The sequence below is a fragment of the Homalodisca vitripennis genome, chromosome 5 (assembly GCF_021130785.1).
Source record: "Homalodisca vitripennis isolate AUS2020 chromosome 5, UT_GWSS_2.1, whole genome shotgun sequence".
Taxonomy (NCBI): domain Eukaryota; kingdom Metazoa; phylum Arthropoda; class Insecta; order Hemiptera; family Cicadellidae; genus Homalodisca; species Homalodisca vitripennis.
In genome coordinates, this window is record NC_060211.1 from 170,872,333 (window position 1) to 170,890,286 (window position 17,954).

The window sequence follows — 17,954 nt, forward strand, 5'->3', positions numbered from 1 at the left end:
TTTCACCTGTTTTGACAAATGGTATCCTGGCATAACACTCACAATAATATTCTTTAGTAACTAATAGAAACATAAGGTGAACTCATAATGGAAGATATGTGATTAGATATTGTGATGCCAGTCCTTTATCAAAATACCTTTTGAATAGACCTCATAAATTCAAAATTATTGTTAAAAAATTGCAGTTTAATTTGTATCTCTCTAAAAACTACTGTGATGTCAATAACAATGAAGAGAGTAGAACAGTATTAAATTATTAAAATATACACAAAAAACCAGTCAAAAAAAATTAACCGTACCTATTCCACGTTTAGAGGACAGTATTGTGTCACATATACGTCAATAGAGGTCAGCAGTATGTCCACCAGTCCCATGTGTCTCGAGGTCAGCAGTGTGTCCACTAGTCCCATGTGTCTCTCGAGGTCAGCAGTGTGTCCACTAGTCCCATGTGTCTCTCGAGGTCAGCAGTGTGTCCACTAGTCCCATGTGTCTCTCGAGGTCAGCAGTGTGTCCACTAGTCCCATGTGTCTCTCGAGGTCAGCAGTGTGTCCACTAGTCCCATGTGTCTCTCGAGGTCAGCAGTGTGTCCACTAGTCCCATGTGTCTCTCGAGGTCAGCAGTGTGTCCACTAGTCCCATGTGTCTCTCGAGGTCAGCAGTGTGTCCACTAGTCCCATGTGTCTCTCGAGGTCAGCAGTGTGTCCACTAGTCCCATGTGTCTCTCGAGGTCAGCAGTGTGTCCACTAGTCCCATGTGTCTCTCGAGGTCAGCAGTGTGTCCACTAGTCCCATGTGTCTCTCGAGGTCAGCAGTGTGTCCACTAGTCCCATGTGTCTCTCGAGGTCAGCAGTGTGTCCACTAGTCCCATGTGTCTCTAAGAAGTCAGCAGTGTGTCCACTAGTCCCATGTGTCTCTCGAGGTCAGCAGTGTGTCCACTAGTCCCATGTGTCTCTCGAGGTCAGCAGTGTGTCCACTAGTCCCATGTGTCTCTCGAGGTCAGCAGTGTGTCCACTAGTCCCATGTGTCTCTAAGAAGTCAGCAGTGTGTCCACCAGTCCCATGTGTCTCTAAGAAGTCAGCATTGTGTCCACCAGTCCCATGTGTCTCTAAGAAGTCAGCATTGTGTCCACCAGTCCCATGTGTCTCTAAGAAGTCAGCATTGTGTCCACCTGTCCCATGTGTCTCTAAGAAGTCAGCAGTGTGTCCACCTGTCCCATGTGTCTCTAGGAAGTCAGCATTGTGTCCACCTGTCCCATGTGTCTCTAAGAAGTCAGCATTGTGTCCACCTGTCCCATGTGTCTCTAAGAAGTCAGCAGTGTGTCCACCTGTCTCATCTGTCTCTAAGAAGTCAGCAGTATGTCCACTAGTCCCATGTGACACTCGAGGTCAGCAGTATGTCCACTTGTCCTATGTGTTTCAAAGAGTTCAGCATTGTGTCCATCAGTTTCATGTATCTCTTGAGGTCAGCAGTAGTTCTCGAACTATAATTCGAGTATGAATCTGATAAGTGGTTCTTGGAATTGTTCTCAATGCTTCAGCTATAGATCTTTAAGTCAATCACTGCTGGTAGGTTTATTCTTTATCGTAGTTTTTTAGTGGCTGTGCGCGAATGTAATAAAACAACCCTGTTTTATCAAGTAAAACTTATCAACTGGATATAAATTCTTTATTGGAGACAAGCATTGGCTGAGCTTTAGCAATATCTTGAAAACGAACTGAACAATAGACTTGCAGTTGTGTATTTGAGTTTGATTACGGTGAATTTCACGTCAATGGATTTGGCTGGAATTCAGTGAATATTTTTTTATCGATGGTAAGGGTAATAAATTAGGATGGCAACAAGTATATAGCAGAATAAATACATTTGTAAACAAGCTCAGTATATAGGAGATTTTAACAGTGACACATGTAGCTTTATTAATCCAATTCATCTAACATCATTTTGTGTTGACTTGATGTGTAAACTTTTATTATTTAAGTAGTAATATTAAACCAAATTTAATAAAAAATGTGAATGTATCATGTGGCAAGATAACTAAAGAAATACTCGTATTTCATATGTACACTTATGTGAAACTTTACATGAAACTTCATTTCTATAGAAGTTGTTTCATTCATCTTGACAAGAATTCAAGAGTTCTATGATGGTGGATGTCAAACCATGCAATTTGGCTGAGCATCATTGAAGCCTATCACTCTGGAGGCTGACACAATTTTTATTTTATTTGCTGCGGGATGTAAAGATTTCATTGATGTGTGTTTTTTTTTTCATTCTATCTGCCTATAATGAAATGAGCTAAAGACTTGAAATTTTACATTGAGCTTCAGCGAGCCTGTTACATGACATGTGGTGTACTCCAACTTTGTTAAATAAAAAAGTATTGGTCCTTTTTTGCAAAAAGAGCCTTGAAACCTTTAGTCCAACATTCAAAAGAAAGCCAGTTTTAGCTTGCTATCCCAGGATTTGTATTAATAATCATAAAAAATAATTAATTTACCTTAGAAAATTAGTATCGTACAGTACAGTCAGTAGAAACTCTTATTCATGTATGTAAATTAATATAATGATTGGTTTCATCACCACATTGAAAAATAATAATAGGGAACGTAAATCGGTATAAAAAATCATAATTAAAATCTGATAAAGGCATATGTTATAAATTGCAATTCCTTTCAGATTCAATAAATTGTAACCAGGTTATGAACTTTGAAGAGATCACAGTGTCAGTTTGAAACAGGAGCGCAGCCAGAAATTTCTTCTAGAAGAGATTTGGCCATCTAACTATCGGTGGATGAAAGAAAAAATGAAATGAAGAAGAATGAAATAAAAAGAAGGGAAATGAAATAAAAAATTAAATGCCATTTTCTGCTACTCTAATATTTAAATGAAGTAAACTTAGCAGGGCCGCAAAAGCCTACAATAGCATGTGTGGTTAACCAATTAATGAGTGTATAATGAAGTAAGGCGTTCAAGATACTTGAGTAGCACACCACTCTTATCTTTACAAGACTGTCATGTTATGTGTAAATTAAACCACAAGGGTGGTCAAGGTAGTTTCACACCTGTGCATAGGGTTAGGATCGGCAGTATTTCAACCCCGTCAGTCATCTCCTGCACAACCTATATTATATGGATTTGTAGTTTTATCCTAAGATAAATTGTGTATAAAGACTGTAAACATAAGAAGAATAATACTAAAGAAAATAAAATACGCTGAAATTGTACTTAATTTGACGTAAAATAACACATTCATTTAGCCTTGTTCATAGGATTACAAATAACTTTTACAAACAAAATCAGAAGTTAACCAACCAGATACAGGCATTGATTGCGCAATACTCTTTATATATATATATTTTTTTTTCTGGTCTCGGGAGGGGGTTTAACCCTACCCCCATACTCCTCGTTGCGCCACTGGCAATAACAGTTAAGAAAGAAGAACAGTTGAGTAACCCATATGCAAAACACGTTATTTCCATTTTTTCGAAATTGAGATATTGGTATCCCTGAATTCTGTTCATCAAGACCTATCAGAATATGGTGTTTTCAAGTGTCAAAACCCGCCATTACCGTCTTAAAAACGATATAGAAAACTGGTCAAATTTCCAAAAACACGTTATTTCCACTGCATAACAAAAATACGCCAGTTCCAAAATGCGTCAATTCCATCTACCATTGTTTTGATTTGCAAAGTGCGTTAAAAACTATCAGAGTAACATGGCCATATCAGAAAACAGATCCAAAACCTGTTTCCAATTTGGTGTAATATGTAAAAACACTCTAACATTTAACTTTTTATAATAAAAATATAGATTATTGTGTGTATATTTAGATTTTTAATCAATTTTTCAACTCAATTTCCTTTGTTTTCATTTCATTACCCAATAAATAACAGGTTTTGCAACTGTAATAAGTACAAAAATGGCTGACCACACAGTTCCAAAACCTGTTAATAACACTGTAAGATTCAAAACCAGTTATTTCCAAACTTTATTGTTAAATATCTTATTAACTAATAATGTGACATTATATTATAATTTTCCATCAATAACAAATCTAATTTTTCTTAATTTTTTGGTAAAAACTTCAAGTGTGTACCATAGAAACAAACTCTTGCAGAAGTTTTTTGTGATTTCCCGAAATTTACAAAAACTGGAAATAACGTGTTTTGCATATGGGCTACTCAGTTAAACTCTAATAACTAAGTCAGTTCCACCTATGTATGTCAATGTCAGCATACCTAACATAGTATGATAGTACGAGACATGTAAATGCGTTGCCAGCTGTTACAGAAGAATAACTAGAGGTTGGATAATCGATTGAATTCAACAATCGAGCCATCGGTATTGCTCATCTTCACTACTCAATTGTATTTACTCAATCCTTTACTTTCACGATTGAAGTTAACACGTGTTTACACTATGAAATGAAATGAAAAAATGTCTATTATAGGCGAAGTTAGGACTATAAAGTCCTCTCTACCACTTAACCTCAACCACTAACCTCTTATGACACAGGACTTATGAGAAAAAAATATTAAAACATGAAGAATAATTTAACGCCGAAGAACTAAAATGATGTCAACAACCGGAACGAAGCCAGACATCGTCGCATCGCCTTATATACTGAGAATCAGCTGATAAGACAATGTGGAAACGCCATATGGTGAGGGGGTAGTGGGGTGCGGTGACTGCCCACAAGGCCAGTCTTGCAATGATATGTCTCATACTTTAACGTGGTTCACAGAATTGCTCCCAGAATGCGTCTACTGCCGTTACTCGAGGAACCTTTCTCGTATGCTGTAATAATCAAACAACACCTGTAAAACAATATGTCTAACCGAATTTAAACTAATGTATGAAATAAAAATATACTTCTTGCAGTGATTAAGAACCATTATTTAGCCTATAGTCGTGCCTAAGAAATAATATATATATATATATATATATATATATATATATATATATATATATATATATATATATATATATATAAAATAACACATCACGATAGACTATACACTTAACTAACTACAGCAAAATTTTACTAAAGCCATGATGATTCTGCAGTAAAATCGATAACGATTAGGTCTTCAGAAACTTCGGAAAACTTTCCCATCAGATCCCCTTTGACGACCTTGCAAATCGATCAGATGCGCCTGAAGGCGAAGAATCAAGATCGGTTCTAATGCCTGACAATTTAATCACAGTTTAAAAGCACAATTCAGCGGACATAATAATTTAAATGCTAATGTTATCGGCTTATTAGAGTTAATAACGTTAAATTTCAGTGTGTGAGCAAGTTTTTTCTCACTTCTTTGGGAAACCACATACATTTCCACATTTACGGAAAACTAATCCTGCCATAAGAGTGAATAGTGATGAAAGAAACTATTATTACATCAGCTAAGTAGAAAGGTAAGATATAAGATGGCCGCACCATAGAAGAAGAATAAGGCTAGATCATTTTATGTCACGAGTTTTTAAATATCTGTTATTTGCGTAAAAATACAATTAGTGTTCATATTCAGAGTGATTAAGGAAGTGTGATTCTGAGTTTGGAAAATTATTTATTTTATTAAATTCATAGCACTTTAAGACACAGGCATTGAAAGTAGAAAGCTTATGCAATTTTGCAATCACGTCCGTATGAAAAAGGCTGAAGATCACTTACTGAACGAAATTATTTATTCCTTTTTACTTATAAATAAAAAACATTTTCGAAGGTAGTGCATCTTTAAGTACCTACCAGACTGGCTGTTCAGTCCAAATTTGACGTCTAATTAATAAACTAATATTTTCTGTGATTTCCATTACGTTTTGAGTATCTTTGAGAGCTTTTGATGCATAACTCATATATAGATTAAATTGACTTTACAAACACGCACTTCAGTATTGTTTGTGTATGTTTTATTTTGGTGCTCATTATGAGAATTTAAAACGATAAAAATCACGATTTACAGCAAATTGAGGTAGACAGAGGGAATTATGAAAATCTATAACATTTGCTTTATGTCAATAGAAAAAAAACTTATTTAAGTGGTTGTATTGACAACCACGTCATTAAAAAGGTAAAGCAAGCAAAGTTCGACACATTACTACTGAGGCTAAACAATAATAAATTTTTAAATTGTAATACCTGAAATTAATTAATTCAACCCTAACTTCCTCCTTAACTAGTCTAGCTTTAAAAACTAGTCTAGATGACGCATGACCTTCACGTTTTGGTTTGTTTTGCTACGAGGCCCGGGCTTACCCAACTTTTTTTATTTTTTACCCAGTTTATAAGTCAAATCCTTGTTATAAAAGAGTGCAACATTTTCATGTGCGAGTTTTGAGTGATTCATTATTAAACTGTTTGAAATAGGGTGGCAACACTGCTTGTAGTAACGTCTGGCAACAGTCAGTGTTAGAAACTTAATGCCTAGCGGGAAACAGCTGTTAGTACAATGACAGTGACAGGAGATCGGATTTTCATAACCTAAAACTACTGTTACGTAAATATACGCTTCTCGGCTTGGTTATGATTCTTTCTTCAATGAATTAGTCTAAAGTTCTGTGTCGTGGAAAAGTTTAAAAAGGATTCTTCAAAGAAACAACGAATAATCAAATACTTGTGATAATGGTGAGTCTTCCAGTAGTTTTAGTGTTGATAACTTTAACTTAGAAGACACTAATATTCGTAAAAAACTTAACGAAGATGAACATTCCACATCTAATCAAAATCAACTGAAACGACCAAATGGCCTTAGCGTACATGCTAATAATGGACAAAATCAACCAAAGCTTAATTTTCCTAGACGAAATATACGAGGAAATCGGTCTTTCCAGAGTAACTGGTATGATAAACATTAGTGGATAGAATGATAGAATACTCGGGTGGAAAAGACGCTTTATTTAGTTTATTCTGCCGACATTAATCTGTCGCAGGAAAGGATTACTGGGAAAATATACTCGTAGCTAAAATGGTAGACAAACACGTACAACACTCCAACTCTCATAAACTTACCTATCCTAGTACAAGGGGTGGTTGGATTCACAGAAAACTGGACCTGTTTCCATTAAAATCGATGAACATACGGCTCAAAAATATAGAAACACATTTAACACTTATAAGAAGCGTGATATTTTGTGCTCGTCAAGACATTGCTTTGAGAGGACACGGGGAGGTTCAATTTAAGAACGAAATCAAGATGACAATTTAGGTGATAATAACGACTTAGATGGTGTAAATGAGCAATACCCAGAAAGTAGGTAACGTAGTAATCGTGACAATTTTAAAGAATTGACGAATTTACTTTGTTTGGAAAATAGCCAGTTTAATGCCAATATCAAAAACATGCCGGGATATACCAAGCATACAGCTAAAGGTATAAAAAATGAAAAACCACAAAAAAACCAATATTTTGGAAACGTTACATTGACGATATATTCATGATATGAACATATTATACTAATGAACATTTACACAATTTTTAACAATCACTAAACACTTTCTGCAACTTACGTGGGAGATATCTGATTCAATTGTGAGATTTCTGGATATAGATATTTTTATTGAAAATCAGAAGTTAAAAACTAAAATCAATAAAAAAGCACAAACACATTTTAATACCTACATTATGACAGTTGTCCGTCCCGTGTCAAAAAAGCCATTCCAAAGAGTTTAGGAAAAAACGCCCAAAATTTATGCAGTGAAAAATATCACTTAGAACAATATATTGATAATTTATTATCAGCGTTTTTTAAAAGGGGTTATCCTCGCAAACTTCTAAACAACAAACTGAACACTAAATCACTATCAATTGGAACGAATAAAACTAAATTTGACAATAATGGTCCAAAGTTTTTAACCAAATACCACCTAGGACTTTATAAAATTAACAATATTCTTCGAGTAGCATGCGGTTTATTGGACAGCTCTGCTGCAACTAACATTTTAAAATAATAAAAATAAGATTTATAAAACCACCAGTTTTGAAAGATATTATTTTTAGTTCGCCCAAAATTACCTAAGCACACAGAACAAGAAAACGTGACAGTTGGATCACATCCAATCACAACCAATAAACCCAGGTGTTTAGTATGCAACATGTGCTCTACTTCAAAAACATTTACAAGTAGTTCTACACAAAATTCGTACAGTATATTAATATTGAAGACATCATGTGAATAAAAAAATATTGTTTATCAAATTCAGTGCAAGTTATGCCCACTTTGCGCCACGTGGTGAACCATGACCTTCCCAGCAGCTTATGCATGTGGTACGTGGCTGATTGTTGACTCACCTGACCCATGTTTGTTGTCCTGGTAGTACATTGCCACCACACAAGGCCGCACTAGACACTGTATCAGTGCAGCTTTGCGCCACGTGGTGAACCGTGCGTGACCTTCCCAGCAGTTTATGCATGTGGTACGTGGCTGATTGTTGACTCACCTGACCCATGTTTGTTGTCCTGGTAGTACATTGCCACCACACAAGGCCGCACTACACACTGTATCAGTGCAGCTTTGCGCCACGTGGTGAACCATGACCTTCCCAGCAGTTTATGCATATGGTACGTGGCTGATTGTTGACTCACCTCACCCTATGTTAGCGGACCTGAATGTACATTGCCACCACACAAGGCCGCACTACACACTGTATCAGTGCAGCTTTGCGCCACGTGGTGAACCGTGACCTTCCCAGCAGTTTATGCATGTGGTACGTGGCTGATTGTTGACTCACCTGACCCATGTTTGTTGTCCTGGTAGTACATTGCCACCACACAAGGCCGCACTAGACACTGTATCAGTGCAGCTTTGCGCCACGTGGTGAACCGTGACCTTCTCCAGCAGCTTATGCAAGGTCTCAAGGTCGCCTCTGCATCAATCAAGAATTTGTGAGCTGTTCCCTTTCTCGCATGTTTTAGACAGGTTTGGACAACCAGCTTGAACTACTCTCGGATTAAAAAGTACCTACATATTTTTCTGTTCGAATTTTAACCACAACCTAACGGGATCAACACTCAATGTGGTCATCGTTATGAATTTTCAAAGATGCCGTTTGGTTGAAAAACGCTGTAGTCCGGTATCATTTTTCGTTCCTACCGACATAAAAACTTAGTTACTTTGTGGTTAACGGTCAAATTCAAGCATTGTGCTTTAATTCATTGCATGATGGGTATTCCTACATGTATTTTAAGTGGTTTTTAAGGTCTTTGACATGGTTGACAACTGAATTCTTAAGGTGACCCAACTGGTTTTCAGTTGGAATTTTTCGAATTTTGAAAAGACAATTTTGTTCACTTCTCTTTAAGATATCATTTCTGAAGACATGAAAAATTGAATCTTTTTTACTAATCCACTATTAGTAGTAGGAATTAAGAGTTTTGGAACATTTCGTATTGAAGCACAAAAAACACTCAGTAACGCTTGTAGCTAAAAATATGAACTTTTGACAGTAACTAAATACAAAAACATTACTGGAAGGAGTGACTTTATGAATGAATTTATTTAAATTAACATTCAATGTTATTTTCTTAAGGAAATCATTATTTAAAATGTGCCATTTACTTAATAACTTGAATTTTATCGAATAAAATGTCTTAAATTTTAAATGAAAAAATAGCGCCTAATGTTTCCTGGTGTTATAACTTGTAAACGCGTGGACGTATTTTAAAAATTTCTTATATTTGATTAAGCCATTTTCTTTGGCTATGATCGCAAACTTTGATAATTTTCTTATTTTGTATGTACGTTATTGCTCGTGGTGTGCCTACTTCTCTGCCTTGCGAGAAGTTATCTCAAGAAGTCTATGAGTTTAAGATAAACTAAATACTCCCCCAACAAAAATAGTTTGCACCACTTTAGTTGATTGGATTCATATACGATGTTCTCATTCCTACTTATAAAAATCTTGGTGGAATTCCTAAAACAACAGACTTCCATGATTTTATTACAAGAAATAAACAAACTATGCTTTCTCCAGCATAAAACAACCAGGTTTGAGAAGAGTTCGTTTTACTTTAGTATTCAGTTGTTCAATAAGTAACAGAAACGAATTAGAGCTGTAATTTATCACATAAATGTTTTATATTCCATTTTTAAAGGATGTGCCAGAAAGTTCCGAGATTTACTGGCTAGCTTCAATCTGGGCTGGTTGTTGAATTCACCAACGAGAGTGTTTGGTGGTTCTCAGACAGCTATAGATAACGTTGTGACCGACATACCCGGGACGTTCGTGTCCGTTATAGCCACTGCCATATCTGACCACGATGCGCAATTAATTAAAATCAGTCAACAGGTTAAAAAAACACAAGACGTCACTTTATATAGAAGACACGTCCTTCTAACATTAACCTGTTAAACAAACGGTTGAGTCGAGAACTTTGGCAATTCAAAAAAAACCCAAAACTCGTGGGAAATGTTCGATTATTTAAATTATTGCTTCATTTACAATCAAAATGTATATTTTCCATTAAAAAAAATTAATTATAAAGAGAAAAGAAAAACTAATTGGATTACTCCAGGAATAATTGTTTCTAGAAATAATTTACGGTTGTATTGGGAACAATCAAAACTATCAACAAGTGTAGAATTCAAAGATTTTGTAAAAAAGTATAAATTAATCTATCGAAAGGTTATTAAAGCGGCCAAAGCCTATGAATTTAATAAAGCAATTAAGGAAACAAAAAATGTTCAAAAATCCGCTTGGGGTATAATTAATAAGCACAAACCTAAGGCACCCAATAAACCTATAGAAATTGAAATCAATCGGGAAATTATTAAGGACCATTCAGATGTGGCAAACATTTTTAATGACTATTTTTGTAATGTTTCAAATCAAAATCTTAGCTGTTCTTTTGAAACGAGTCAAACAGCAAGTCCCGTCATGTCAATGGCGTTAACTCCTGTAACAGAGGAGGAAGTGGCTGGCGTGATGCGTTCTCTAAGGGTGTTGAAGTCAACTGACGTAAATGGCGTGTCGACAAGGCTTTTCAAGCAATTTTACATGCCTCTGCTGAAACCACTGACAATGATAATCAATACATCTTTCCAAGAAGGCATGTTTACTACAGCACTGAAAAGAGCTGTAGTAATTCCAATTTTTAAGAAACATGATCCGTTGAAAGTAAATAATTATCGGCCAATCTCAATCCTACCAGTGCTAAGTAAGGATTTTGAAAAACTTTTCTTAAGTAGGATGCTAAATTTCTTTGAGAAGAATAATATATTATCTCCAAATCAGTTTGGCTTTAGACAAGGTAAATCCACAATCGATGGAATCACGCACTTAATTGAGCTGATTGTTGATAGCTTGGACAAGAAAACAGTAACAATCAGCGTTTTCCTTGACTTGACTAAGGCTTTCGATTGTGTGGATCACACCATTCTCCTCAACAAATTGCACAGTAACGGTATTAGAGGTTTGCGGCTGAAGTGGCTTCAGTCATACCTCTCTGATAGAAAACAACAAGTATCAGTTCAAAATTCATTTTCACGTACAACCAGTCTTAGATATAGGGTCCCTCAGGGATCCATCCTCGGACCAGTTTTGTTCCTGGTGTACGTAAACAATTTGAATTCAAAGATTCATAAAGGACACATAGTCCAATATGCAGATGACATGACTCTCTCTTTCACATGCAAATCAAAATTTGAAGTTGAAGTTCAAGCTTACGAAGAATTAAATTATGTACACAATACTTTGAAAACATAAACTTGAAACTTAATTGTTCGAAAACAAATTACATAGTTTTTTGGTGGAAGCACTGCACCATTTCAGTACAGACCTACTGTGATGTTGGACGACAAGGTCCTGGATGAAGTTGACTGTACGAAACTCCTGGGAATACACCTCGATAGAGGGTTGACTTGGAGGAACCATGTGGACAGTGTTTGTGCGAAACTATCAAGTAATATTTATCTCTTGAGAGGTCTTGCCGAATACTGTTCAGATCAAATAATAAAAATTGCAAATTACGGTTTGGTCCACCCACGTTTATCCTTCGGTATTATATTGTGGGGTGGCTGTTCAAATGGCGACTTCCACAAACTTTTTGTCTTACAGAAGAGAGCTATCAGAATTGTTGCTAAATTAAACTTTAGAGAGTCGTGTAGAAATTAATTTAGGGAGCTCAAAATACTAACATTGCCATGTTTGTATATACTGGAGACTACTGTACATTGTCGGTTTAAGAGCCAAATGGTTCCAGGTCGTGACATTCACAACTACGATACAAGGTATCGAGAAAATGTCAGACCTGCTCAGCATAGATTGAGAAGATACGAGCAACTTCCTTCTCAAGCCGGCATAAAGTTTCTAAATGGGCTCCCTGAAGAAATAAAATTAATAAATGATCTAAATCGGTTCAAAATTACATTGCGACACCTTTTAGTGTCTTATTCATTTTATACAGTTGGCGAATTCATGGACCAACTCACTAGCTTCAATGTGCGGTAGCACAGGGGCGCTGACATCCAAAGTTATTTTTTATTATATATTAATTTTACTGCTTGACAACTTTTATTGTTAACTAAAATCGATATTGTTTACCTTACGATATTTTAAAAATTAAATCGTTGGCATAAGACATTTTATTATTTTAATGAATATACAATTATTATTATGTGACGCATGCTATGCAATGTTAAAATTGTTTCTGGCAATAAAAGTATTATATTGTATTGTATTGATGAAAATGTTCATTTACTACGCAATAATATTGCGTGCGAAACAGCTGGTAGTAGGTATTTTAGAATGTAAATATGATTTTCGTTTGAATAAAAATGATTTCGTCAAAGGTCTAGTTTATTATTTTGTTGACAAGTGAAATATTGACAGAATGTATGGGCAGATAATGGTAAGCAGCAGTCCGAAATCTTTGGGCGGAAATGAATTCAAATCTGTGAATTCGAATAAAATTCATGTGAATTTCAAATTGGAATTCAAATGAGTGTTTGAGGATGGTGAGCCAGCCGACTGTCTCTGAAGTGGCCTTGCGTTTTCCCCTAGAACAATGTTGTCTCAGCATTGTGCTCCGTTATTTACGAGATGTATGTGGCATTTTGCGAAATTACATTGCAATCGTAAGATTTATTAGATCAGTGCCGTAACTAAGGAGGGGATAAGAGGGGTAGGCCCCCTGAAAGTACTACAAATTTATAAAAAGATCGTGAAAAATATATATATATATATATATATATATATATTTTAATAAGATAAATTGAAAATAAAGAATTTTGAAAAATTCTACGTCAACTACAAGGGAGTAAAATTAGTAGTAGTAGCGGTATTGTTATGAGTAGCCTACATATCTGGAAATATTAGCATGGAACCGTTTATTATACTACTTCAGTCTAGGGGCAGATAGTAATTTGTTAGAGGGTGTGAACACGGTTCTAAACCGGATTCGAACGGTCTATAGATTAGTTCGCTCTCCAGTTATCGCGTGGAAAAAAAGACATAGTCAAACAAACAGACAGAGATCATATTTTTCCAGCCCCTCACGTGATAGGCTGCGCTAACACTAAGCCAGTAATGGGAATTATAAGCTAATCTGACTGAAGTGGAATTTATTTGATCTTGGCAAATACAATTTACAAAAGTCTTAAAACTACAACAGTTGTATTGTACACGTGACGTAACTAAGGTGGGAAGGGTTGATTCAATGCTATGTTGAGTTCAGCTCCAGTTCACCTTCCTCTTAGTGCAGCGTCTGGAATCTGACGCTGCCACAGACTTGACTACTTGAATCTAGAGTCATGTCCGTCTGTAGAGATCCAAAACAGTCTGCGGCGAAAAATTTCAAAACGAACTATTTGTTGTACAGTTTCAACATCAGAGACACCTGTCTACAAAATAATAGTGTAATCTAGGTGAAGAGATATTCTCATTGTCTCATTAAATGCACAATTGGATCTCTTAGACAGATACGATTGGATTACCGGACAGTCGCATTGCCACTAACATCGAAGTGTGAGGTTCGTTAAACAATAGTACAATACAACAGTGAATATTGAGTTTAACTCCAGTTCACCTTCCTGTTAGTCCAGCGTCTGGAATCTGACACTGTCACAGACTTGACTCCTGGAATCTGGAGTCATGTTCATACGAAGAGACGTTAATGACGAAGAAGCTCAAAATGAACTATTTATATATCTTTTCGACATTAGAGATAACCAGACTATAAAATATGGTGTAATCTAGATTAAGATGTATTCTCGTTGTCTCTTCAGTGCACTACGATGATTTAGACACGATCTTTAAGTAACCGAGTTTTCAACACAACGAAGATATCAAATTGTGAACCTAACGAGTTAACAAGAATACCTACATTATATCTATATTTTGTAGTCTGGGTGCCTCTGATGTTGAAACGATGTAAAAGTTTATTTTGAGCTTCTTTGCGGCAGAGTTTCTTTAAGTTTCTTCACACGAGCATGATTCTGAGACACGATATGAATTGTGATACACGTACGTGTCTTATGCTCTCAACAGACAAATTAAAAAATGTTAATGAAGGTCAACCACTCGAAGGGGTTGAAATGGAGATGTAATCACTTCTCCTGATGTAATAAGTAAACTTTCCTGATGTCCTTCATCGACGATATTTGACAAAAATGTGATTTATACTCTCAACTGTCTTAACAGAAAAATAAAATACTTTTAATGCAGATCGTCTATTCTTAGAGCTTGGAATAGAGTTGTTGTGATCCATCGGTAAACTATATTTTTTGTTTCAATATCCTGATGGCCTAGAACGATGAAATTGAAATATACGTGCCGTATGCTTTCGGCAGACTACCATCACCGGTACCAAGTTCGTATTTTAGACCGGAAGTAGACGCTTTTAGGCCGAAGACTTCAGACCTATCTGGTACGTATTGATATGATATGATTTTACTATATCAAGCGAATAGCTCCTTTTCTCTATGATGTTTGGTTCATGCAAGAAAAACTATTAGGAAATGGTTTGGGTATTTTTCTAACGGACCTAACTAAAAAGTATACTAACACTGACGGAAGCCTGAATGTTTTAGGAGGACATTTTTTCTTCGAAAAATTTGTAAGAGTATTATTATTGAATTAATAAAATTGCCCACTAAGAACCAACAACAGAAAGGCAACGCCTGGAAGTCCAGTGTCGGAATGACAGTCCATGCGTCTGAGTCTCGCTTTTGCGAGCCATAGTCGCCGACATACATAGGCTACGGGACACTAGGCCGCGACTTCACCTTAAACTGAGTAGAATTTGGAATGTATTCAATACGAGTAGGAACTAATGAAGGTGGTGTTATCAGTTTCGGTTGGATTCTTATTTTTTATTTTCAGCCACGGCTCTCTATAGTTTCTTCACTAGGACATTTGATTCCTCCAAGAGAAATTAAATAAGAAGTTAAAGTTACGGAAGAAAATGAAAACCGTATGAAAACGTAAAGGGAATTTTTAATTAATACAGTAAAGATTGACTATCGAAAAATGAATATACAAATCCTTAATCTTGCATTTGCAATGCCATAGCTTTCATTAAACGTGTAAGGAATGCAAGCTTCAACAGGCTTGATTCGCTCTTAGTCTAAACTTTAAAACTAATGAAAAAAACAAAAAACAAAATGCGTTTGGGAGCATTCATTAGGCACATTGTCTAGGAATGTACTTAGATTTTCTTCCAAACGGTCATAGCATTGTCTAAAACAGTAAGTAGAAAATGGCCGTGAATTTTCAAAATGATGTCATTATTTCGAGATTTACTTATTGAAGTTGTTTTGGAATTTTCATACATTAATTAGAAAATAAACTAAATCAAAATCCAACAGATTTAAAGTAGAGTAAAGTAAAGATAAATTCTTACTTAGCATGTTAGCACAGTGAAATTACGTATTTATGGACGATATTCTTCTTAAAGCCAAACCCCACTATATCCTGAGGAACGGACCTCGATCAGGTTTGATCTGGAATGATCAGGTCAACAAAGTTTACTTTGAGGTGACATGAAGCACCTCAAAACATATCCTCTAACTCTTAAGAATGGTCAATCTTAGCTTTATTTACCTTCTTTGGCCATGAAACAAAGGTTATTGATCTGAATAGATGTGAACGAGACAAACAAAGCGAAGTGTGTGGGGGAATAGTGACCGCCAATACAGATACGAAGACTTTCGGTTAAAAAAGAATTTTGGAATCTGAGATATCTGTAACCTCAACTCGGCCCCTTAAGAGCAATCGTACTTTTAACGAGTGGTCTTGACTTTACTACAGAGTTTCAGTCATCAAAAGAAAAAAACTCAGCCTTTCACAGAATGCACATCCTTGTTATAAATTATATCACTGCAGAGTTTCGGCCATCAAAAGAAAAAAAACTCAGCCTTTCACGGGGAGAATGAACATACTTGTTATAAATTATATTACTACAGAGTTTCGGCCATCAAATGAAAAAAAAACTCAGCCTTTCACGGGGAGAATGAACATCCTTGTTATAAATTACATTACTACAACTACTACAGAGTTTTCAGCCATCAAAAGGAAAAAAACTTAGTCTTTCACGGGGAGAATGAACATCCTTGTTATAAATTACATTACTGCAGAGTTTCAGTCATCAAAAGAAAAAAAACTCTAGCCTTTCACGGGGAGAATGCACATCCTTGTTATAAATTATATCACTGCAGAGTTTCGGCCATCAAAAGAAAAAACTCAGCCTTTCACGGGGAGAATGAACATACTTGTTATAAATTACATTACTGTAGAGTTTCGGCCATCAAAAGAAAAAAACTCAGCCTTTCACGGGGAGAATGAACATACTTGTTATAAATTATATTACTACAGAGTTTCGGCCATCAAAATAAAAAACTCAGCCTTTCACGGGGAGAATGCACATCCTTGTTATAAATTATATCACTGCAGAGTTTCGGCCATCAAAAGAAAAAACTCAGCCTTTCACGGGGAGAATGAACATACTTGTTATAAACTACATTACTACAGAGTTTCGGACATAAAGAAAATAAAAAACTCAGCCTTTCACGGGGAGAATGCACATCCTTGTTATAAATTATATCACTGCAGAGTTTCGGCCATCAAAAGAAAAAACTCAGCCTTTCACGGGGAGAATGAACATACTTGTTATAAACTACATTACTACAGAGTTTCGGACATAAAGAAAATAAAAAACTCAGCCTTTCACGGGGAGAATGCACATCCTTGTTATAAATTATATCACTGCAGAGTTTCGGCCATCAAAAGAAAAAACTCAGCCTTTCACGGGGAGAATGAACACCCTTGTTATAAACTACATTACTACAGAGTTTCGGCCATAAAGAAAATAAACAAACTCTACAATTTACGGAAAAATAATCAACTCTATTATACAGGTACATATTAATCCGGTTTAACGAAAAACCGAATGATCCAATATAACGCAATTGAAGGTTTACCGATCCGATTATAACCAATTTGACTGTAAGGGTAACCAATTTGGTAACTTTGTTGTCTTTTGACCCCATACATACATGCTCTACATATGACTATATTCATATATATATACTGTATGCAGAAAATAAATGCTCAGAGGCTTCTTTAAACAATAGAAGAAAAAGACTTCATATTAATCCTTAATATTTCGACTTTTATGTCGTTTTCAAAAAGGTACAAAAAGTGTATATAATGTAAGAATTCTATGAAATTAAGGATTAATATGAAGTCTTTTTCTTCTATTGTTTATATATATATATATATATATATATATATATATATATATATATATATATATACTCACACAGAATATACGAGATTTCCAAAGGGCAGATGCTGCCGATTAACCTTTTGACAATCAAAAGAATAGATTATCTTCTTGGACAGTTTTACTGCACAGACTGCCAAAAAGACATCGATTTTACACATGATCTGCTGTACGATACTTTATCTGTTTTTGGGTAATAGGCTAATAGAACATTATTTTATTGGACTTATAGTAGTGTGT